The sequence below is a fragment of the Scyliorhinus canicula genome, chromosome 2 (genome assembly GCF_902713615.1).
Source record: "Scyliorhinus canicula chromosome 2, sScyCan1.1, whole genome shotgun sequence".
NCBI classification, from domain to species: domain Eukaryota; kingdom Metazoa; phylum Chordata; class Chondrichthyes; order Carcharhiniformes; family Scyliorhinidae; genus Scyliorhinus; species Scyliorhinus canicula.
In genome coordinates this window covers 208,430,582-208,455,580 of record NC_052147.1, presented here as the reverse complement: position 1 = coordinate 208,455,580, position 24,999 = coordinate 208,430,582, and the positions used below count along the sequence as shown (strand labels likewise).

Below are 24,999 nucleotides of genomic sequence, written 5' to 3'. Positions count from 1 at the left end.
ATTCCGTGGGGCACTGGCGGCGGGTCGTAAAAATGTGGCGTGCGTAGACCTCATTGATGGGCCGCACGTACATTCGGTCAAGCATGGCCAGAGCCTCCGTATATGAGGTAGTACAGTTAAGTTGAGTAGAGATACGATGGCTCACCCTTGCGTGCAGTAGGCTGAGTTTCTTCTCCTCCATAGTTTCCGAAGTGCTTGATTCAGCCAGGTAGGCCTTGAAACATCTGATCCAGTGTAGAAAGATTTCTTTCGCCTCTGCAGCCTGCGGGTCGAGTTCTAGTCGGTCAGGTTTGAGGGCTGATTCCATAGTAGATTTCTTCAAGTTTTCCAAGACTATTAAATTGATAGTACCATCAATTCACAAGACACATGATTGGAAGTGAACAGTGATTTTAATAGGCTTACAACTGAGCCTGCCTGCGACGAGATGAAATGAGAGCAGGCTTACGACTGCAGTGCTTCATACTTCCGGTTAGTGGGAGGAGCCATGGGCGGAGCCAAGGGTGGAGCCCAGTACAAACTCCTCATCTCCCCCTATGGGCAGAGCCGCGCAACGGCTCGTATACAGAGCCCACAAGGTCACAATACATGTAATACAACACAGTGTGAATTACTAGGTATATAATTCACCACAAAAGGTAAGCAGTGTGGCAAAGGAGAACTAGGAACAGAGACCAGATGGCCCAAGTGGAGTGGAGAGAGGTGGGGGAGGGGGGCAATGGCGAGGGAAAATGGATCGATTGGAGAAATTAAAATGAACTGATAGAAATAAAAGTGGGATGAAAGTGGAGGAGAGTGTTCACAGTTGGACAATGTTGAACTCAATGTTAATTCCAGAAGGCTATAACATGCTTAATCAGAAGATGAGGTGCTGTTCCTCCAGTTTGTGTTGGCCTTCACTGGAACATTGCAGCAGGCCAAAGACAGACATGTGGACATGATAGCAGAACAGTGAGTTGAAATAGCAAGCGACAGGAAGGTCTGAGTCCTACTTGCGGATGGACTAAAGGTGCTCTGAAAAGCGGTCACCCAGTCTGCATTGAGTCTCTCAAATGTTGACCACATTGGGAGCAGCGAATGCAATGGACCAGACTGAAGGGGGTTCACATGAAGCAATGCCTCATCTGAAAGGAGTGTTTAGGCCCTTGGGTGGTGAGCAAGGAAGATGTAAAGGGCACATGTTATACCTTCTGCGAATGCATGGAAAGAGGGTGATGCGTTGGGGTGATGGAAGAATGGACTAGGGTATCCCAGAGGGAACAGTCCCTGCGGAATGCTGACGGGGAGTGAGGGGAAGATGTGTTTGGTGGTGACATCATGCTGGAGTCGGCAGAACTGGCAGAGGTTGATTCTTTGAATGCGGAGGCTGGTGGAGTGAAAAGTGAGGTCAAGGGGGGAGCCTATCCTGGTTCTGGGAGGGGTGAGAGCAGAAGTACAGGAGATGGGTCATAATTCTACAACCAGTAAAAGCATGATCAATCTTTCGATTCCTCTTTTCAATTATCTCCAATCCACAACTCCTAATGTAAAATCCAGTTTTGTGTTGAAACACAAGATAAATAGGATAAATCTGGATCATTTAATTCTGTACTTCGAATGCTAGTAATTCTTGTTCAAGCTTGTGATTTTCTAGTTGATATGGCAACCAAACTCATCAGCAACCAAACGTTCATCTTGACGACACTATTTATGTGACGACACCTCGTTCTCTGGCTAATAGGATATTATCAAGAGGTATTGCTTCATAGAATAGAATTCCTATCGTGCAGAAGACAGCCATTCAGCCCATCAGGTTTACATCGGCCCTCTGAAAGAGCACTCTAATGGGCCCAACCCCCCACTCTGCCTCATAACCCCACTAAGGGGCGATTTTCATCATGGCCAATCCACTTAACCTGCACATCTTTGCACTGTGGGAGGAAACAGGAGCACCCGCAAGAAACACACGCAGGCACAGGGAGAAAGTGCAAACCCCACATAGACAGTCACCCAAGGCAGGAATCAAACCCGGTTCCCTGGCGCTGTGGGGCAGCAGTGCCAACCACTGCACCACTGTGCCACACAGTGTTTCAGTACCAATGATTTAACGATCAGAATTCTTGTAGTTTTTTTTTAATAGAGTGGATGGGATTTTCTCGCCGCCAACGGATGGTATGGACAATGGGAAACCCCTCTGACAGCGGCCAAAGGTGGACTCTCTCCGCCGCTGCAATACACGCCCTTTCCCTTTCTACAAACATTGGCCGGAATTCTCTCATCAGGCACCACGGCTTGCGTTGGGTGCGGGGGTAGAAACGGGGAGTGTTTCCCTCTGCGGAGGCTGACGGGAAACCACACCCTATCTTTCAGCCCTGACCTAATTAAATATGCCTCAGCGCCTTATTTCATTGAAGGCAAGCTGGATGGTGCATGTCCTACCATCATATCTGGATGCCATATTCAAAGGTTGCCCAAAATCACAGACCCACTATTGAAGAAAGAAGATAGCCCACCTGAAAAAGAAAATGCATCTACAGCAATGAGGTTGGAATATGGAATTCCTCAATGACACCAAAACTGGATGATTCACCTGAAAGATGCTCCCCCCCCACCCACTGCTGTGGTATTCCACAGTTCAGGCTTATTGGCACCCTCTATCCCGAATCCCACAGCAGTCCCAGGCATTCTTCAGGTGAAGTCCCAACTTCTGCGTGCCACATTGTTCCAGACATGTTCTTGACCAGCATGTTTCCCAGCTGTTGTTGCAGAGAATCGGGCTTGGGAAGATGATTCTGGTCATGCCTTCATCTGTACCCAATTAGCGGGATGAAAATTCATGCTGGGATACCCAATCTGCCATTGTCAAGAAAATAGTGGTGTCATGAAAATATCAGAGAAATCCAAGATGGAGGTCCCAGGTTCTTTGGGAAATGGAGATGCCGACCACGGAGTTGAAGATAAAGGCTCCGAGCGCAATCGTATAAACACAAAAACGGCACAGAAACCTGGGAGAAGCAAGGGACACAGGGAGAGGTTGAAAAAAATACAGGAGACAAGGGAGCATGAAGTAAAAAAGAACAAAGTTCCGAGTAAGGGAAGAAGACAGAAGAAAGAAACAGGAACCAATGAAGTTAAGAATAGGAGAAACGGGCTCCAGTATTGTACTTGACATGCAAATTGCAATAAGGCTTTCATTGTAAACTTCTTAAACTAATGAAAATTGTTTTAAATGGTGGCTTGTCATGTTCTCTAGAGGATTTAGAGATAAAAGGCTTTTGCGAGAGGATAGTTCAGTTCGAGAAAATAGGAGAAGTGCCTTGAAATTTTGTGTCGCATAAAGCTGTGCCATGCCATAAAAAAGGTTGAAATCACTGATTTAAAGTGCACATCATGGTCATTATTGCCCAGATGTTCCCTTATTTTTACTTTCCTCATCTGTTCAGGTACATTCCCCATCACTGGATCCAATATATGTTGCAACACTCTCACCTCAGAATCAAAAGAATCTGGGTTCTTTTGAACCCACTCTAGAGTCCTGATCACCTTAATCTAGGCTGACACTTCTGTACAGTAATGAGGGAGTTCTACACATCTGGAAGTATTTTTCAGTTGTTAAACCAAAGTTCTTTTTCCCTCTCAGGTGGCAATAAATCATCACACTGCATTAAGTGTAGCTGATTCTCCAGCTATGCTGGCCAACATTTATGCTTCAGTCAATGAAACAAATGATACTAATTTCATCGCAGTTTAGGGACTTTGCGCCACATAAATTGGTTGTTGCCGTGTTTAACGTGTTACTACAGTAACTAGTCTTCAGAAGTACTTCACTGACTGTAAAGCACATGGGAGAATTACAACATGATTTTACGGGCTTCTGTCTTTTCTGTTCAAGCCAGATTCTCCGCTCCCGCCTGCCACAGGCCAGATGGGAGAATTCCATCTGAGGAGACACGTGGATCCAGACAAGTCTGACATTTAGGCCTTGAGTTTGCTTTAATATGAGTCAGTGGAGAATGACAGGTGGGAGGGATGCAAATGAAGGAAAATGGTTTAATTGTTCTGGATTCCTGGCCACCTGCCCAGTACCAAGTTTCTCATTTCTTTCACATCATTTAATAGAGGCGTACAGCAAGTTTGCAAATTCCTGCTTTTAGAGCAGTTCAGTCTCTAACTTAAATATTTACATCTGCTTTACCCTCAAAGGCCCCATGAAGGCCAAAAAATAGCCCTCAGGGAAATTGCCGAAAGTCTACAGAAAATATATATTGTCATGGGAGTGTCCCTTTAAGAAATGTTTTTGTCTTATAACAGGGCTTCAGTGATGTCATTGTGTGGGTGGAGCTAGGCTGTGGCTCTGAGTTTTACTTTTGTTTTGGTTTGGGCTTGTTTTGGTGGCTCTTGAGTTTTTTTGCTTTTGTTTTCACATTTGGCTGCTGTATTCAGACAGACAAGTATCTTGGAGTGTTTCACTACCTTCAGTATTAAAGCTCTTTCCAGATTACTTGATAACTTGAAAATAAATAATTGTTTTCTGGAAGTAATTCAAACCTGCTGTTTTGAAAAGGAATACGAGTGTCAATACCAGGTCACAAGTGCTGTGTGCTGGGGCACACCCTTGAAAAGGGTTTTCTGGTTTATGGGATGCTATTAAATTGGAACAGCTTAAGGGGGAAATTTATTAAGGGTTATACATAGAGTACTGTAGCTGTGTGGGGTATTTATGTTTGTGTTTATAAAAATGTTAACTAAATTCTTAGAATAAACTTTGTTTTTGGTTAAAGGTGCCTCTGCTGAATAACACCTGAAAGACAGGCCATTCTGCTCCTCACAACCAAAATTAATAAACAGTTGTAGGTCAGGTGAACTCCATGATATAGTTTGGATATTCCTAAAGCCTGGTCCATAACAATATTTTGGTGCCCAGTGAAAGTGCTGAGATTTTATAGCATGGAAGACAGTTCTGGAGTTTACCAACAGTAATGGGATGATCCAGGAGATTAGAAACTGTTAAGTCAGGGTCTTGAGGAGCACACAGTGGAATTTACAAGTGAGGAAAGAGAGTTGCAGGCTTGAAAGAATGAGTTGATTAACTTTAACAAAGTTGAGCTCCCTCTAAACACTGCTTTTTCAAGTTGGGTTAAACATACCATGGCAGTTTAGACCATTTCAATGAAACATGCCCATGATGAAATTGAGTGCTAATATCATATCTTAAGTTTTGTTCCTGATATCTACATTTAAGTAACAGTAGACAAGTAACTTGAAAATAGGGAAAAGATAGACTTGCTAAAGGATTTGTAAGGAATGGAAAAGGAAAGCCTATTCTAAAGTGAGTCAATCGGTCAGGCTTTGTCCAACTGGATACAATACTGCAAGGTTAACATCCAACAAAATCCCAGTTGGCAAGGTCAGGGTTCAAAAACAATCTGCACTGCCCAATGGATTAGGAAGACAGCATCTTACCCAATCAACGTTAAGACATCAGCTCAGTCAAACCAAGGCTGCTATTGCTGGAAGTACCTTCGACTAGATGGGGAACTTTTATAATCTTCATTGTCATTTTTGGTTAGTTAGTTACTTTATTCATTTTCAGAATCGGAGCAGGAATGTGGCAAGGTTGGATATTATTGTCCGCCCTAGTTGCTCTGAGAAAGTGATGGTCCTGCTCCACTGTAGTTTGTGTGATGTATTCCCTGTATTTCCACGGGGCCTTTAGGTAGGAAGTTCCAGGATTTTGACCTGGCAATGATGAAGGAAGAGGTATATACCTCAAAGTTAGAAACAGATAATGTTCCCACGCACCTGCTGCTCTTGTCTTTCTCGGTGAAGAATTCACGGGTTTGGGTGATGTTGCCAAATAAGTCACCTATAGATATTATACAGTGGAAAGGGTGGATGGTGCCAAGCGTCTTGAGCAATGTTGCAGCTGTATCCCTCCAGGCAAAGGGAGAGCATTGCATCATAGTCTTGACTTGTGCCTTGCAAGTGGTGAAGATGCTTCAGTGAGTCAGGTGAGGTCTGCAGTGGTGGCCATAGCTTTGAGTGGCCTGTCCAGTTTTGTACATATGTCCTCTAATCATTTTGTCATAAATAAGATTCATTTCCCACTTTTATTATTCTATTTGTTTCCAGAATCTTAACCATCTTAACAAGCCCCGTTCAATGTCCCTTTTTCCAAAAATGTTACATTTGCTCAGCTTTGCTCCCCAATTTGAAAGGGGTACTACAGAAAAAAGAAAAAAAGTTATATTTCTATAGCACCTTTCACATTCACAGGTTGTCCCAAAGTGCTTCATGAGCAATTAATTACTTCTGAGGTGCAATCACTGTTGTAATGTCAGGAAACAGGGCACTTTAATTTGTATAAAATAAGGTACTTCAAACAGCAATAAGATAATTGATCAGACAGGCTGTTTGAGATTAATGTAGGTCCTTTGTAGAATAAAACAAATAAAATGTTCATTTGTAATGTCAGAATTAACAGCAAAAAAGCACAATGTTATTAAAAGACTTGTAAACACATCACACCACAAACTTCAGAAAAACTGCACAGACTTCAGAAAAACCTATCAAGATCTAGGAGTAGGTAATTTGGCCCCTTCAACCTGCTCTGCCATTTAATAATCATGGCTGATCTGATTGTGGCCGTAACTCCACCTTCCTGCCTGCCCCCCATGACCCTTGTAGATCAAAAATCTTTCCAGTTTAGCTTGGAATATATTCAATGACCTAGCCTCCATTGCTCTGCTGGACAGTGAATTCTAAAGACCCTAACGACCCTCAGAATCAATTTCCTCTCACCTCAGCTTTGAACTGTGTCTCCTAGTTCTAGATTTCCCCCAAAAGGGGAAATATCCTCTCAACATTTATCATGTCAAGCTCCCTTAGAATCTTCTATGTTTCAATGAGATCACCTCTTATTCTTCTAAACTCCAATGAGGACAGGCCACCCTGCTCAAGCTTTCCTCATAAGGCAGCCCTTCATCCCAGGAATGAACCCCGTGAACCTGCTTATTATTCCATGAACAGATTCCAAATTCAGGCAACTCACATCCCATGAGGATAAGGTGAAAACAAAACAAAAATATTTAAAACTCTAATTTTGACTAATGAATCATCTTGTACCACAGTTATTCACAGCCAACAAACAAGTTACAGAACTGTACAAAGTAGCTAACTTATCTGAGATGTGTTAGAGAGGCAAAATAGTGACCAAGAAATTATATTAATACTAGGAGACTGACACAAAACTGTTGTCACACATGTAAAACATGCTGAATACAACAGTGTGAGGCTTGCTGCCAATTATGCTACTGGAATCATTTCTACAAAACACATGTGAGTTGCAGGCACCAGTTGTGCATCCTGATGCAGCTTGGCATTTGGAGATTCAGAAAAGAGCTTCAAGCTTGGTCACCAGATAAATTCTGGGGGAGAGAAAGAAAGCAGGAAGAATGAAAGCACTTCCTGCCAGCTAGATGCAGTTCTGTTGTGCAGCCTAGACAGGGGGTACACTCCTCACATCAGCGCAAAAATAAGTTACATTACTTACCTTTTCATTAGCTGACACAGCAGCCCTTTTAAAGGATCACGAGCTAGGCCACTAGGGACCAAAAGAAAAACTGAACAAAACTCCCAAAGGCCCAGTTGATGCTGATTTGGGAGTATGGTAGTAAAACAGGTTTCAGGGCCTTGTTTCAGGGAGCCTGCACGTTCTCCCAGTGTCTGCGTGGGTTTCCGCCGGGTGCTCCGGTTTCCTCCCACAGTCCAAAGATGTGCAGGTTAGGTGGATTGGCCATGCTAAATTGCCCTTAGTGTCCAAAAAGGTTAGGTTGGGTTACAGAGATAGGGTAGAGGTGTGGACTTAAGTGGGATGCTATTTGTAAGAGCTGTTGCAGACTCGATGGGCTGAATGGCCTCCTTCTGTACTGTTAATTCTATAATTCTATGATTGGAATATTCCTGGGGTGCAATGCCTATTTTAGGTTGGCACCCTGAACATTTTGAATTTGCTGGTTACGAATTGGTAACTCATTCACGTCCAGCATAGATTCAGTATACAAATTAACTCCCCTCCCAGGCTTATTTTCTATCTCAGGAAATGGGTGCAATAGCAAACAAGTCTCCCCCACTAATTTTTTCAATCCATCTGTGCACAGTCAACGTTATCATTTCAACCAAATCTTTACAAGTCCTCTGGCTTAACACACTGTGATACATCTTAAAAATGTACACTACCTTCCACACTCAAAGTTCAAATTTAATTGATAATTTGGCAAGTTCACCCCACGATCAGCTGAAACAGGTTTGATGTCTCTACAGAGATGTTGGTGGAACAATCCAACCAGAGTAAAATACTTCTTTCAAAAAAATCTGACTGTTGAGGGAATATTATTATGGATCCTTAAAATACTTTTATACTCATTTTCACCGATAAATTTGTGGAATATTTTCAGATGTTGAATTGGCAAAAACAGCTCCTGAAATGGAAGGGAAAATAAGTCCTTTATTTTCTTACCAATCAAATTGGATTATGGATGCATGTTGAATCCATAACCACATCTATGCATGTTTCTGGCTATATATACTTCATTCATGTCATCGATGAAATATATTTAGATATCTGCCCTTGATTTATCAGGAAAAGGAGCAAAAGAATGCAATTTGTTTCTTCGTTTAAAGGTCCTGCTTTGAGGTCTATACACTGCATCAATCTGTCATTTCTATTAAATGTCGAATACAGACAGCAGTGCACCTATGGTTACCAGACTAATAGCTGCCCGAGGACTGGTGTTATCCATCAAAGATCGACTCAGGTCACGCACCAAGGGCACTATTCACTAAATGCAGAATCACAACTGTTCCCCTGTGCATTATCGATATGCATAATGTACATAAATAATTTTTATTATCTCACCATCCTGGAGGCAAGTGGTTGAAGGCACAATAAACATCATCTTCAATTTTAATTTAATAAATAACTATTAGAGGTTAAGTGAGAGTCTGATTGTGAACTCCATAAAAATGGTCTCCATCAACCTAATTCATTGTGAGCTGTCATTCAGCTGGACTCTACTGAAAAGCATCCTTTTGTTATCTTCTTCAGTTTTAGAGATGTTCAAAATCAAAACTAGCTTGAGCCAATTTTCCCTGAAATTGCCCTTGTTGTTGTGGGGTCCAATAATTTCCTCCCATTTTCACACTAAATATTTGGAGATCAATATTGATAATAAAAAAAGATGCTACTAGTTCTCTTAATTTGATTTTAAAGGAAAAAATATTCCGGGTTAGAGTTTCTACTGTGGGTGTAATCAGTTTTTTAAAAAATAATATCTTCACACATTTTTTCCCCCCTTCAGGGAATAGTGGCATGGTGGTGGAAAGATTCTCGAGCTGATTATCAGCCAATTGAACTGTTCTTCCGTAGCCCACATGTCCTGGCAGGGGACATGAACCCAGAGCTTTGGACCAGAGATAAGGACATTATCACGGAACCAATATACCTCCTGTTGTAATCAGTGAAAGTAAAAGTCACACCCAGAATTGTGCCTATATTAAAATTCCACAGTGTCAAAGGCTGCAGAGAGGTTGGGTGGGGAAATGAATCAGGGTCACAGACACACAGGACATAATTTGTGACTTTGATTGGTGCCAGGTCAGTGCTTTGGGAGGTACATGCATCTATTGGACAGATTTAAACACAGAGTTGCAGGAAAAATGGCAGGGGAGAATTTGAGAGGTCACAATATATTCAATTTGGAATGGAAAGGAGATGAGGCTGTTGTTTTCAAATACAGAAGGGCCACGGTAAAGAGGGAAAAGATGACAACTGTTTTGACACTCGAAGGAACAGCACTGGAGGTGAAGTTACAATAAAATACAGATGGGGGCCAGGAAGGAAATTGGATGATACAGCAATTTAACAGGAAAAGGGTCAAGATGGCTGTCATGGCCATTGAACCTTGAAGAGACCATGAGAGGAGATGAAAGAAAAACTACAGAGAGGGATGCAAGGTGGATGAAGCAGCGCATGCACCTGAACACAATGATCCAATCTTAGTATCACAGAAATCCATTAATTCCTTGCACTTGGATGTGAGGGTGGATGGGGAAGGAACAGGGACTTAAGAAAATGGTTATGAATGAAAAGCCTAAACTGGTTATTTTTGTTCTCCATGATGAACATACAGTCATAGGTAGTTTTGGCAGAGGCAAGTAAGGCACAATACATTGTTAAACGTGGTCTAACCAGATCTGGGTGAAGAATAGCCATACATGTTCCAGCCTGAATCACTCAAAAACACACCATCATCTACTTTATTTTTGTTCAGAAACGATGCAAATCAAATTGAAACACGTTTGCGAGGTGTTGTCTTAGGAGGAAAGGTTGAGCAGGTTGTGCTGATGGAGTCTAGAGGAATTAGAGATGATCTTACTGAAACAGATCATATTCAGAGGGGGCTTGACAGGTTAAATGCTGAGAGGATGTTTCCCCTTGTGGGGGAATGCTTTACCCCGGAGTGCAGTGGAGGCTGGGTGGTTGAATATATTCAAGGCTGAGTTACACAGATTTTTGACTGGCGGAGGGGTGTGGAGAGAGGGAGGCAGGAGACAGAAAAGTGGAGTCAAGGCTATGATCAGACCTTATTGAAAGATGGAACACCTCGACGAGCTGAATGGCCTACTCCTGCTCGTTTTTCTTGTGTGCTTGGGAGCAGAATTCTCCCAGGCCACTGCCAGCGGGTTTGATGGTGGGTGTGCAGGGGGAATTTGGTGGGAAGTCCAGAAATTAGTTTTACGCCAGCATGAATTTACAGCAGGATCATCCACTGGTGTCCGCCACGGCAGGTCAGGAAATCTACCAGCCACCGGCGTGAAACTCATTTGCATCACGTTAATAGGGTGGCCAGTGTGAAACTCATTTGAATCCCGTTAATGGGACAGCCGACATGAAAGACATGTTGTGATTTACCTGAACAATGCCTGGGACTGCCTCCAGAGTTCAGGATGGAGGCCAACCGCAACCCTAGAACACTACAGTAGTGGGTCAGAAAAGTATCTGCAGGTGGAACTTCCAGATTTTGGTGTCCTGGAAGAGTTCCATCTTCCAGCCTCAGAATGCGGCCAGAAATCATCTTAATTTTCAGGACGTCCACTTTCTTTCATCAATAGTGGGTCAGTGATGTTGGGCGTCTTTTCAAAATGACACCTGGAGAGGATGGCAGACTACATGCTATCCAGGCCTGCCCTGCCAAGGCCTGCCCTTCCACGGAATATGGCACAAAACACCCAGGTGCATAATTAATTAGGTCAGAGCCAGAAGATTTGGCATTTTCCTGCTGCCTCCGCAACAGAAAACACTATATTCCCGCCCCCGCCACAGCGCTTAGTCTCAAAATGAGATAATTCTGCCCTATGTTCTTAATCGTAATTACCATCATGCACATTCTCAGCAGGAGGGAAGCATGTCTGTAGGAATAACAACAGCAACACTTAATGCTCTGGGAATATGACAGGCTCTGAAAGCCAAAATTCAGCAAGGATTTCCAGGAAGGTGTTTGGCAACAGAAAATGTTCATATTTTTCCTGTGATAATTTTAGACAAAACTTTTCACAGGTTTAAAACAAGATATCTTATTTTATCGTCCATCTTTTCAACAGAATTTAACAGGAATGATTTTGTCCGCAAGTTTACTTAAAACAGCTGAACTATAAAAATATTCCAGTTGCACTGAGCTCATGCTTTCCCCAATCTAGTAATACTGAAGATAGCTTCATAAAATTCTACCTAACAATGTTGTTTGCTTCAGAAGTATGAGGAAGATGCTAGCAGCTATAACTGGTGCTGCAATCCTGCATCCCTCAAACCCATGAAACGCATCAAGGTTTGACAAAAAAAATTACACATTCAATTTAGCTTTTTAATTAAAAGATTGACTCAATTTAACCTTCATTCAAACATCTGTACCTTTGGCTTAATCAACAGCAGCTTGTGTACAGAACACCACAGTTCATGGCATAATATCAGGACTAGGTACCATGATCTATAATGACAAAATTACTTTAAAATCTAACCATGAATGTAAAGTAACATATATAGTCTTTGTGAATTTCATTTAATCTTAATGACAGCAATCTAATGAATTCACTTACTTCAATTGTTCACCCATATTTCTCTGAACCATCACTAAGGTAACAGGTGTCCCAGGAGGATGGATGTTGATCTCACTAATAAATTATTCACACCCTATTGTAATAAGCATTATGAACCTTTTAAACGATTCAAATGTCTAATTAAACTGATAATGACAAAGCAGATGACTATGCGTTCTATGCATTAGTAAATATTCATTCTGTGGAGTTGAGAGCATGAATTTAACCAGTTGAAAAGTACCACGAAAAAGTCGAATATTTCCTCAACGTTGAGAAGGGAAACCCATCATTTGATTAAAAATTAAAACTACACGACTTCCTAATTTATCAAATGACTAAAAATGTTTTGCATCAGGACTAATATTTAATCATCTTTGGGACAAATTATTAATTGTGGAATTGCATTTTCCATTTTGTGAAATGAAAAACCTTTACATTTATATCATCCCTTTTATGTTCACTCGACATCTCAGAGTTTTACAGCCAATGCAGTACATTTGAAGTGAAATCACGGTTGTAATTTAAGAAAACACAGCAGCCAATTTGTGGGCAAGAAACTCCCAAATATTCTGAGTTTTTTTTGTAATGTCATGACGATCCCAACATTTGCTAGAATACCAGACAGAAACCCCAATATTTTTTCAATTTGTAAAGTTGTGAGGCAAGGATGCTTGTCTCCAGGAGTGACGCCACACACAAAATAGGGATATGGTATATTAACAAACTTTATCAACACAGTATAAATTAACTTTAACTTAAAAGAAATGGCTTACAATTATCAGTTAAACAATGCTCAACAATAAAATGAAACACTTCAACTCCTAACTGCTATCTTCTTTATCTCCAATTAAGCAAATCCCATCTCAGAGCAAAATCCACTTATCAAACAAAGGAATACTTGATGTGCAGCGATGCCTTGGGGGGGGGGGGGGGAAGAGAGGAAGAAGGAGAGGGGGAGAGGGGAGAGGGATACAGACAGACAGACAGACAGACCCCACAGGAAACAGCCTGCGGACTCTTTCTGACTGGCCCACTCCTGGAAACCTGGAACAGACCTGGCTCCTCCCATTAGCTACATCATCTTTATCTCACTAACTAGGTTATGAGCATCTTCTGAAGGCTAAACATGTCTCTAATTATCTACTCCTCAGAGAACCGTCTTTCTAGACCAAAATTCTATTAGCTTATTCAGGTAAACAATACACAGCGGTGGAGTGAATTATGATCTTACTTTTACGATTTCTTAATTACACATTCTGACTGACTTTTATGTATATATATTGCTGTCACATACATGCACTAACCCAGGCTTTTAACCACTACTCCACCAGATACATATAACAAAATATGTACACCAATTTCATACATTCAGCACAATGTTAATTAAGGGCCAAATATTGGCAGAACTACAGGGATAATTCCCCTACTCATCTTCAAACTGTGTCATGGGATCTTTTACAACCAACCTAGGGGGAAACACCTCATCTGAAAGACAGCACCTCCAACAGTACAGCACACCCTCATGCAGATACTGGAGTGTCAGCCTTGATTTCTTGTTCAAGTCCTGGAATGGGACCGAGAACCTCTGAAGTTTGGGTGAGAGTGCTATCAATTGAATCACAGCTGACATTCTTTGAATTCAACTTTAAAAAATAAACAAAATGTTTAATTTCACAAATGCCGTGGAATTAAATATCATGTACCCTGCAATTCTGAGCAACATAATCGCGCAGCAAAAAACGTGATTGGACAGAGATCAAAGTTCTGGTTTCACAAAACTATTAGATAAAAATACATTGACTAATAAAGCCATTGAAAAAAATTTAGTTTACACTACTTTCACAGTCTTCACAATAGAATTTAGCACCACTATCACGGACAGTTTATGTATTTTTTTATTGTCCATGGGTGAAAGTATTTTATATGTGTGTGGTTAGTGTGTTTGAACCTCAGGGTAGCTTGACCCAATTTAAATCATTTTCAGCAACAAGCTTTTGTGAATTTAAAAACAAAGAGGGTTATTTATTTTCACACAATTGTTCCAGAGGTTAAAGCACAATGTCTCAACACACAGCATCATACACACAAAGGTTAGATACGATGAAGAAAGAAACAATATCTGGTATTATTCCAATCTCTTTCGTAGTTTGATTGTAGTTTCTTGGGTGAATTGAGTGGAAGGCTTGCAAAGCTGAGAATTCTCAGCAAACTGCAAGATTTCTTGTAGTTGAATTGAGGTTGGCGCTCTGGTGAATTTGAGAAGGAACCAGTTGGGGGAGAACCCCTTCCCCACATTCAAGGTGAATCAGTTTTATCTTGGCAACATAATATATTTGTAGCAGGTTCAACGGCTTTTCGGATCAGTTTTCAGATGGTATCTCTTGTGGCATTTCTGATCTGAATAGCTTTTGCTGCTATTTTCCAGAAGAGCAGGTATCAAACAGGACTGCCTTAATCATGTGACCAATTATGAATTCAAAGTTCCTCTTGTGTTTTAGCCTTTCACACTTTCAGAGCTTTTAAGCCAGCCATGGTTTTGTAACCAAATGATCCCATTCAATTTAAGTTATCCTTTCAGAATAGCTATGGTGAAGTAGAAAGCCGTGTTGACTGATGTGCGGTAATTTGTTCACAGTTCATCCTTAACAGAGAGGTCTGTGAATTTCACAAATGGCTGTGACTGTCCGTATTTTAATTCAGACATTTGCTTGAGTTCCGGTCTGTCTGGAGCTGATATTGTCAAATCACAATGTGTTGTCTACCATCTTAAAAGCGGCTGTGTCCATTTCAAAATTTGTAATATTTTCATGCTGATATTGAGCAAGACACAGCACCTTCCCGTGGAGAAAATCAAATCCTATGACTTTTGTTTTAAAAAGTGGTTTCCTTCTGAAGCAAAGGAAAAATGTATACATACATGCTCCACTTCACAGCAATTCAACAGAGTTATAGTGCCTTCTATCTATTGCATTCTTCTTTTCTTAAAAATCTGAGTTAAATTTTATCTGGTGACTGTCTATTAGTATCAGTATACAAGGTTTTGAGAAAAGTGACTTTACGAGACATGCAGGGCAAGATCTTCCAGCTTTTCATGGTGGCGGCATCTTCTGGTCCCGCCAACGGCGCACCTCTGCCGCGGCTTGCCCGCGTGGAGCAGATCAGATGATCCTGCTGCTGGCCACTTCCCCTCCAGCGCCAGGAAACATGCCGCGGGTAGATCAGAGAATCTCGCCCATAATTCTCAACAGTTGGGGAAAATTCAGAATTCCAGCTAGCTCCGAGGGTGAAGTCAAGATTCACCAGAATGGGCTCCTTTTGGGAAGTGGTGGTATGCAAATTATTCTGACTGCTTTGCTGTGAGGTCCTCAGAGTTCTTAACCCCATTGTGGCTACTTCCACAATCCATAAATCTGTTATTTAGATTCTCGTCCACTGGGGATCGATGGCCGGGATTCACCGATATCGCAGCCAAGTGTTGACGCCAGCGTCAAAACAGGCGCGAGCGATGCCGGCATCAACGGGCCTCCCGGCCCAGTAATCCTCCTCTTCTTCGGGGGCTAGAACGGTGCCGGAGTGCTGTGTGCTGCTCTGGCACCGAAAGCCGGCCCTACACAGTTGACGCGGGTCCACTCGTGCGCCATGGCCCACTCTGCGCCGGCACGTGCGGGTGGTTGCCATCTCCATGCCAGCCCCCGGGCAACATGGTGGAGCCCAACAGGGGCCCGGCGTAGAGGAACATAGCCCCTCCCCCCCGGAATGAGCGCGCCCGGCCACCATGGAGGTCCCCTCCACCCTCGGAGTCAGGTCTCCCCCCCTCCCCCCTCCCCCTCCCCTTCCCCTCCCCCTCCCCTTCCCCTCCCCCCCCCTTCCCCTCCCCCTCCCCCTCCCCCTCCCTCCCCCTCCCCTCCAGGACAGCCCCCACAGCTAGAACTCTGAGATCCCGCCGGGTAGGACCACATGTAAACCATGCCAGTGAGACTCGGTGGGCACTTGGCCCGTTGAACACGGAGATTCGCCATCGGGGCCGCTTTCAACTGCCCCTGACTGGCGCCGCAGCAACCGCGCGCCCCGATTCTCCGGTCACCAGAGAATCGGCGGCCCAGCGTCGGAGCGGCGTGGCGGGATTCTCGCGCCCGCCAGCGATTCTCCGGCCTGGCGCCGTCTCGGAGATTCCTGGCCCATATTTCTCAGATGATGGTGCAATGTTTTCGGGTGCTTTTGGAACTGTGAGGGGTCTGGATTCTCACCTTCCATCTTATCAGTTTTCTGTGAACCTGATTATTTGATGGCTCTGTGGTTAATTCTGTGTTAGCTGCACTTGTACATCGCTTGTGGCTGTCAGAGGTGTGGCATATTTTTGGGGGTATTAGCTTCCCATTTCTGTAACATTGGAGATGGATTGCTGCACTGCCCTGTGGATTTTTGGCTGAGATTGGGAAATGGGTGGCATAGTGGTAATATCACTGGACAAATACTCCACGGGCCCAGGCGAATGCTCTGAGGACATGTGTTCAAATCCCACCACAGCAGCTAGTAGAATTTAAATTCAATTAATAAAATCTGGAATTACAAAGTCCGTCTCAGTAATAATTACCATGAAGCTTTTGTCAATTGTAAAAACCCACGATATCGATGAATCCCAGCCATCGATCCCCAGTGGACGAGAATCTAAATAACAGATTTATGGATTGTGGAAGTAGCCACAACGGGCTTAAGAACTCTGAGGACCTCACAGCAAAGCAGTCAGAATAATTTGCATACCACCACTTCCCAAAAGGACCCCATTCTGGTGAATCTGGTGAATTAATGTAATTTAAGGAATAAATTCTGCTGGTCTGGCTTCCATGTGACTCCAGACCCATATTAATGTGGTTTACTCTAAAGTTGCCTCTGAAATGTTGCCTCTGCAAGCCACTCAGTTCAAGAGCAAGTAGAAGTGCGCAAGAAACCCACATCCCGTGGCAGAATAATTTTGTTTTTAAACTGGGTGAGCTGTCTTCCTCACTGTCTGTTTGCTGGTTTGGGAATTTTCTCTGACCTATTTAAATCCTGAAAGAAGTAGATCTCTGGCTCAGGCGCTTCATTCTTTTCCAATTCCATAGGCCATTCCTTGATCTCTAAACTCTACTGACCTGGTTTTGGCCTCATTGGGCAGCATGGTAGCACAGTGGTTAGCACTGTTGTTTCAGAGCACCAGGGTCCCAGGTTCGATTCCCGGCTTGGGTCACTGTCTGTGCGGAGTCTGCACGTTCTCCCCATGTCTGCATGGGCTTCCTCCGGGTGGTCTGGTTTCCCCCCACAAGTCATGAATGACCGGCTTGTTAGGTGAATCTGAATTCTCCCTCAGCATATCCAAACAGGCTCTGGTGTGTGGCGACTAGGGGATTTTCTCAGTAACTTCATTGCAGTGTTAATGTAAACCTACTTGTGACAATAATAAAGATTATTATTATATAACTAATGACTCCGTGTATCTCAAAGTTTCTCTCCTGGTCTTCAGATAGTTCTCAGTCTGTCCTATTTTGCTGATCCTTTTTGGTTTTATCACCCACTGTAGCAAGTTAGGGTCTTATTCAGCCTTCTGCAATAGGCATAATTCTCCTGGTTCCCTACTGTTTCTCAGCCTCTCTGGACTATATTTGACCTCCCCGGGCACAGTATCTGGTTTCACAAGTAATTTCGCAACAATAGGTCATAAGCTCAGCACAACCCCAACTTAAGCTGCGCCACACTGCGGCAAGGACACGCGTGGGTGTCCTCCAAGCTGGTGGTCATCACATCAACCCATGTCTGAAGCAGGAGGAGGCAGGTTTAGCTGAGCTACCTGGCTCTCAGAAGACTGCTGGGGAAGACGAATCTGCGAGGTCCAAGGCCAAAGACAAGCATCTGGAATTGGCCCTCCAACCCATGGTGGAGAGTCAGCAAGAGGCAGGGTAACATCAGGCAAAGCTGTTGGAAACACTCAACAGAGTAGCACGCAAGTCGGAGGAGTCCATCCATCTGCTCTCTAATGAAGTGGTGCCCACATGCGTGCACATTGAGATCTTCGCAAGGAGGATAGTAAAAGCCATGGAGACCTGGTCCAGCAGAACTACTAATTTCTGCCAGAGGTGCAAAATGACCTACACTCCATCGATATTGCATGAACTCACCTATGGCAGTGCACTCATCTATGGCAGTGCAATGAGAGAGGGGAACAAGGCATGTTGATGTCCCTCCAGGTGTCCCTTTCCCTTAAGGAGTCAGGCTGGGGTCTTGGACACCCAAAGGGAGGAAGAGCAGTAACTAGACACCCCTGGGTTATCCACCCGGGACATTCAGAGGTTGTTCGCTCCCTCTAAATCACCTCATTCCGTGACCCCTTCAACCTTGTACTCCATCACGACAGAGGGAGCAGCTGGCCCACAAGGGGGGGGGGGGGGGGTAGCCAAAGTAAGCTAGGGACCTCCAGGCCTCTGGTCTCCCCCCCAACCACCCCCCCCCCACCCACCCACCCCCCCCCCCCCACCCACCCACCCCCCACCCCACCCACCCCCACCCCCACCCCACCCACCCCCACCCCCCACCCACCCCCACCCCCACCCCACCCACCCCCACCCCACCCACCCCCACCCACCCCCACCCACCCACCCCCACCCCACCCAAGCAGGTCAACTGAATCATGAGTGATTCTGGAGGGAGAAACGTTTGTGGTAGGGCATTTCACAACCTCATGTAAGCACTTCCCCACGCACACGGAGCCTTCATTCAGCACACTCATTCCACTGTCCCAAACATTCTTAGTTGGAACAATTGGAGTTTACCCAACAATGTCGGAGGCGAGCCAACCTCCACTTAACCAGCTCGCCTCATTTACATTTTTCGGCTGCTGATCCTTTCATTTGTAGGAGGTAAATTTCCGTTGTCTGCACACTGGCATGAATGGTGGCCAAGGTGGTGGCACTCAACAATGGCCTAGACATTCCGATATATCAGGATCTCTTTAGGTCCAGGTGGGTGCTGGGGGGATGGGGGAAGAGGCATGTTCAACAGGGAAGGTGGATATGGGGAGGCAAAATGGTGGGGTGGGGTCACTGATTGACACCGGGGACCCAGCCAGAGGCACCCCACCTCCTCTTTAACAGGCCTGTAAGGTTAAACCTGTATATTGAGCACAGTAAGAAGTCTTACAACACCAGGTTAAAGTCCAACAGGTTTGTTTCAAACACGAGCTTTCGGAGCACGGCTCCTTCTTCAGGTGAATGGAAAGGCTTGTTCCAGAAATGTTTATATAGACACAGTCAGAGATGCCCCGGAATGCGAGCACCTGCAGGCAATCAAATCATCAAAGATGCAGAGAGAGAGGTAACTCCAGGTTAAAGAGGTGTGAATTGTCCCAAGCCAGTTCAGTCGGTAGGCCTCTGCAAGTCCAGGCTTGTTGGTGGGGGCCGAATGTAATGCGACATGAATCCCAGATCCCGGTTGAGTCCACATTCATGCGTGCGGAACTTAGCTATAAGTTTTTGCTCAGCAATTTTGCGTTGTCGCGTCTCCTGAAGGCTTCCTTGTAGAATGCTGACCCGGAGATCAGAGGCTGAATGTCCTTGACTGCTGAAGTGTTCCCCAACTGGAAGGGAACAGTCCTGCCTGTTGATAGTCGCACGATGCCCGTTTATTCGTTGTCGCAGTGTCTGCATGGTCTCGCCAATGTACCATGCTTCGGGACATCCTTTCCTGCAGCGTATGAGGTAGACTACATTGGTCGAGTCGCACGAGTATGCGCCGCGTACCTGGTGGGTGGTGTTTCCACGTGTAATGGTGGTGTCCATGTCGATGATCTGGCATGTCTTGCAGAGATTACCCTGGCAGGGTTTTGTGGTGTTGTGGTTGCTGTTCTGAAGGCTGGGTAATTTGCTGCAAACAATGGTTTGTTTGAGGTTGCGCGGTTGTTTGAAGGCCAGTAGTGGGGGTGTGGGGATGACCTTGGCAAGATGTCCATCCTCGCTGATGATGTGTTGGAGGCTGCGAAGAAGATGTCGTAGTTTCTCCGCCCCAGGAAAGTACTGGACGACGAAGGGTACCCTTCGTCGTCCAGTACTTTCCTGGGCGGAGAAACTACGACATCTTCTTCGCAGCCTCCAACACATCATCAGCGAGGATGGACATCTTGCCAAGGTCATCCCCACACCCCCACTACTGGCCTTCAAACAACCGCGCAACCTCAAACAAACCATTGTTTGCAGCAAATTACCCAGCCTTCAGAACAGCAACCACAACACCACAAAACCCTGCCAGGGTAATCTCTGCAAGACATGCCAGATCATCGACATGGACACCACCATTACACGTGGAAACACCACCCACCAGGTACGCGGCGCATACTCGTGCGACTCGACCAATGTAGTCTACCTCATACGCTGCAGGAAAGGATGTCCCGAAGCGTGGTACATTGGCGAGACCATGCAGACACTGCGACAACGAATAAACGGGCATCGTGCGACTATCAACAGGCAGGACTGTTCCCTTCCAGTTGGGGAACACTTCAGCAGTCAAGGACATTCAGCCTCTGATCTCCGGGTCAGCATTCTACAAGGAAGCCTTCAGGAGACGCGACAACGCAAAATTGCTGAGCAAAAACTTATAGCTAAGTTCCGCACGCATGAATGTGGACTCAACCGGGATCTGGGATTCATGTCGCATTACATTCGGCCCCCACCAACAAGCCTGGACTTGCAGAGGCCTACCGACTGAACTGGCTTGGGACAATTCACACCTCTTTAACCTGGAGTTACCTCTCTCTCTGCATCTTTGATGATTTGATTGCCTGCAGGTGCTCGCATTCCGGGGCATCTCTGACTGTGTCTATATAAACATTTCTGGAACAAGCCTTTCCATTCACCTGAAGAAGGAGCCGTGCTCCGAAAGCTCGTGTTTGAAACAAACCTGTTGGACTTTAACCTGGTGTTGTAAGACTTCTTACTGTGCTCACCCCAGTCCAACGCCGGCATCTCCACATCCTGTATATTGAGCACCAGCCTCTCCCACCACCCATTAAATCAAAGCAGAAGTGGATGGGGCCCTCAATTGCCAGCTTAAGGGATTCTGTTGGGCAACCATTTGCTGCCTTGCCCACTTGCCGTTAAAACCGAGGCACGGTGAGGTTGGTGTGTGCACACCGATGGCACTGCACCCTAATTTACAGGTGCGCTCACCTGCTTTCCCATCCATGAGTGCTTGTAAGGAAAAGGCACACAAGAAAACTACATCATGTGATACACTACAAAATACCAGATCATTAAAATATAGAACGTCTGCTCCTTTGAACCATTCGAAGAATAATGTGCATCTCAGCTGATTGACTTTACTTTCTGAATGGAGCGTCAAGTCCGGCCCGGGAGGATAACGACCTGACAAGTGAGGAAACAGCACCCACAAAAAAAATAACCAAAGACAAGTTCTAAAATTCAACTTACCCTCTCCTGGTCAGTTAGCTCCTCGCTGGCGCCAGCTTCCTGGCTGGTTTAAAATGTAAACAAACAAATTGATCCAACAGAAGCATTGCTGCTGAAGTCGGGACAAAACTTGTTCTTCGCCCAGTTTGGCTGGTGCGCGCCCTCAAGTGCGCGTCCCGGCGCGCGTGCCCGCCTCTCCCAATTCGGACCCTCCACAGGTTTCGCTGGAGCGCGGGCTGCTACCTGTCCTTTCCACTTGGTCGGCGAAAACAGGTGCCTTCCGGGTGAACAGTTCCATCTCGGGTTTAATAATTAACCAGAACTTGATGAACCTCCGCCTTCCGCAAAGAATTCACCAAGGGTAATGCAAACCCGGGGAATTAATGCTGATGGAAATTAAAAGACTTTGCTGGAAGATGTGTATGAATTACCCGGGGGGGGGGGGGGGGGGTTGACGGAGTACAGCGGGACAAGTTTCCCCTCGGGTTTATTCAGGATTTCTTCAGTGAAGAATATTTGCGTGTGCCCATCAAAATAAAACAGTGATCCCAGAGACGGTAAAATCCTGATTGCTCCAGTTTATTGTTCAGGGCACCCACGGAACAGAGAAAGTGCTGTAAAAATGCCATTCGAATGGAATGGCTGCCACCTTGGCAAACATGTTTAACTTTGCCCACTTCAGGGGATTCGCGTTAACAAGGTGTGCACAATTAAAATGGTCATTTTATGTTTTTGTGTCAGCTTTCAACCAGCAATAGTTCTCAGTCTGAGTCAGACATCAAGGGCGGGATTCTCCGCGGGCCGGCGCAGAAATCGCGAAACGCGAGTGGGCGGAGACTAGGTTCCGATGCCAAAATCGCAGCGGGTGCTGATTTGATGACAAATCGCAATTCTCTATCACCTCGACAGTGGCGTCAATGCAGCCTGGAGCACATGTACAGTAAACGCTGTTTGCATGCCATTAGATGGCCTGACCCGATATTCTCCGGGGCCTCCCGATTCTGCGCCTCTGATGGGTTGAGTCCCCAATGGCACGGTTCACTTGTGCTTATAAAAATCATGAAATTGGCGTTGTGGCTGATGAGGGAGAGAAAGAGGAGGTATGACAGAGAGGCGCGATTGTGGGCTGCCAGGCCAAACACTGGCTGGGGTGGGGGTGACCTTATCAGGGCCCGGGTAAGGGGGGCTGGCTAGGGTGGGGAGGCCCTGCTAGGGGTGGGGGGAGGGGGGCGCTGCTAGGGCTGGGGAGGGCCCTGCCAGGGCTTGGGAGGGCCCTGCCAGGGCTGAGGAGGGTGACGGGGGAACAAGCCAAATGGCCGGGGTGACCGCTCCTCCATGGGACTGGGGCGGTGTCCAGTCACAGGCCACCAGTGAAGCGGTCTGCAAGGCAGCCACCTTGCCACGCACTTCAGTGACCATCACCTTGGCCCCTGGTTCTGCAGAGTGACACTGGCCGGATAGGTACCCCTGCCCCCGCACCCCACCCTCCGCCATACCCCCCTCCACCTGGCAGCGACCCCCTGGCGGCCCACCAGGGCAATGGCCAAAGTGGCCCCTTCGGGGGCATCAGATGGTGGCAGCAGAGTGTTCCGCTGGCAGCATCAGCCAATGGTGCCCCTGGCATCAGAGGCCACCGGTGGGTCGGTGCAAAGGTGGGGGTGGTGGGGACTTGCGGGAGCAGAGCCCGCAGTGCCAACCGGGGCCACCATGTAGCCCGTTGGACCTGGTTGGGCACGGAGTACACATCATGCTTACATATCAGTCATTCACCCATTGCAGACAATGGGTATCGGAATTCAATCAGCTTCCTGCTAGTCGCCACAGCCCTGGGGGATGCCCTGCGGCTGTACGAGCTGGAGCTGCTCGAGGAGGAGGAAGTCACAGCAGTGGAACCTAGCCAAGAGGAACAGAAGGCAGCCGCACAACAGGCCGAGAAGGAGGAGGTGCCGCATGAGGCCTCACATGTACCAGCAGCGCCTGTCATTCGAGGACCTGCCAGACCGGGCATGCCATTGAAGACTCTGGCTGAACAGAGAGACAGTGCAACATATCTGCCAGATCATCACCTGGCACCGCGGGGGTATGGGGGAGGACACCTGAACCAGAGGCCGTCAAGATGACAGTCACCCTTAATGCTTACTCCGCAGGGTCCTTCCAGGCGCCAAATAGGGACCTGTCCAGATCTCACAAACCTTGGTGCACAGGTGCATCCGTGCCATCATGAAGGCCCTATATATCCAGGCTGCTCAATACATCCACTTCAATGTGGACCGAGCCCACCATGAATTCCCAGGCAGCAGGGTGCGCTGCCATTGATGGAATGCCTCGGGTCAAGGGGGTGATCAACGGGTTTCATGTCCCCCTACGGGCACTTAAGATGACAGGCCGCTCTATAATAATCTATGTTAGTGTCACAAGTAGGCTTACATTAACATTGCAATGAAAAAAACACAAACCGAAAGGGGTTCCACACGATGAGCGTGCAGCTGATATGTGACCATCAGTTTTGCATCATTCATGTCTGCAACCAATCCCCTGGCAGTGTCCACGACGCTTTCATCCTGGCACACCCGACGATTCCTGACATATTCAAGACGCCCCCTGGGTGACGGGTTAGCCACTGCGGGCGTGGCTAATGACACTTATCCGGAGACCACAGACCGACATGGCGACCCGCTACAATTACGCCCATACAGAAACCAGCAGCGTGATCGAGCGGTGCTTTGGCCTCCTGAAGATGCCATTTAGGTGCCCGGACTGTTCTGAAGGAGCCCTCCAGTATGATGCTGAAAGGGTCACCCGCATGATGGAGGCCTGCTGCGTCCTCCACAACATCACGCAGCAGAGAGGCGATGTGCTAGAGGAGAATGAATGCCAAGCGTCCTCCAAAGAGGATGATGTGGGGGAGGGGGACAATGGGCAGGACATGGAGCCCAAGCAGGCATGGGAGGCCACATGACATGTGCACCAGGGCCAATGCACATCGGAGGCTCTGAGCACCTACAGGTTCACCAACCTGGGGGGGGAGGAACTTGCCAGGGGCACGGACACTGCACCCCACCCCCCCCAGCCACCCTATTGCATCCGTGATACATACCTGCTGCAATACGGGGTCCGGGCCCTGGGTTGGCAGTAACACCAGGTCTGGTCCATGGGATGGAGGATGATGACAAGCTCTGCAATTAGCTCTGGTCCCACCATCCATCCACTAACCTACTGTTAATGGGTGGTGCAACTGGCAAGAAGTTGGGCGGTGGGACTTGAAGTATAATCATAAGCGGTCTTGGGGGATATTTAACATAGACTATTGGAATGAAGGTCACTAGGAACTTTCAAATACATATTAACTATATGCAGCTACAGGGATAGATCAGCACGAGGCTCCTTCCAGTCTCATTCCTCTCGGAGTTCCAGTGACATGTGATCTGACATCACT

The 24,999-nt window shown here is 46.1% G+C and overlaps 1 protein-coding gene across 3 annotated transcripts in view; it reads right to left on the bottom strand.

The window, feature by feature from the left end:
• Window positions 1-21,729, bottom strand: part of myo3b (myosin IIIB) — an 881,575-nt gene extending 859,846 nt beyond the window's left edge. For all 3 annotated transcript variants that reach the window (XM_038789471.1, XM_038789472.1, XM_038789473.1), the window contains exon 1: window positions 21,585-21,729. The gene's annotated coding sequence lies outside the window, so the exon portion shown is untranslated. The remainder of the gene's footprint in view (window positions 1-21,584) is intronic.
• Window positions 21,730-24,999: the final 3,270 nt, after the last annotated feature.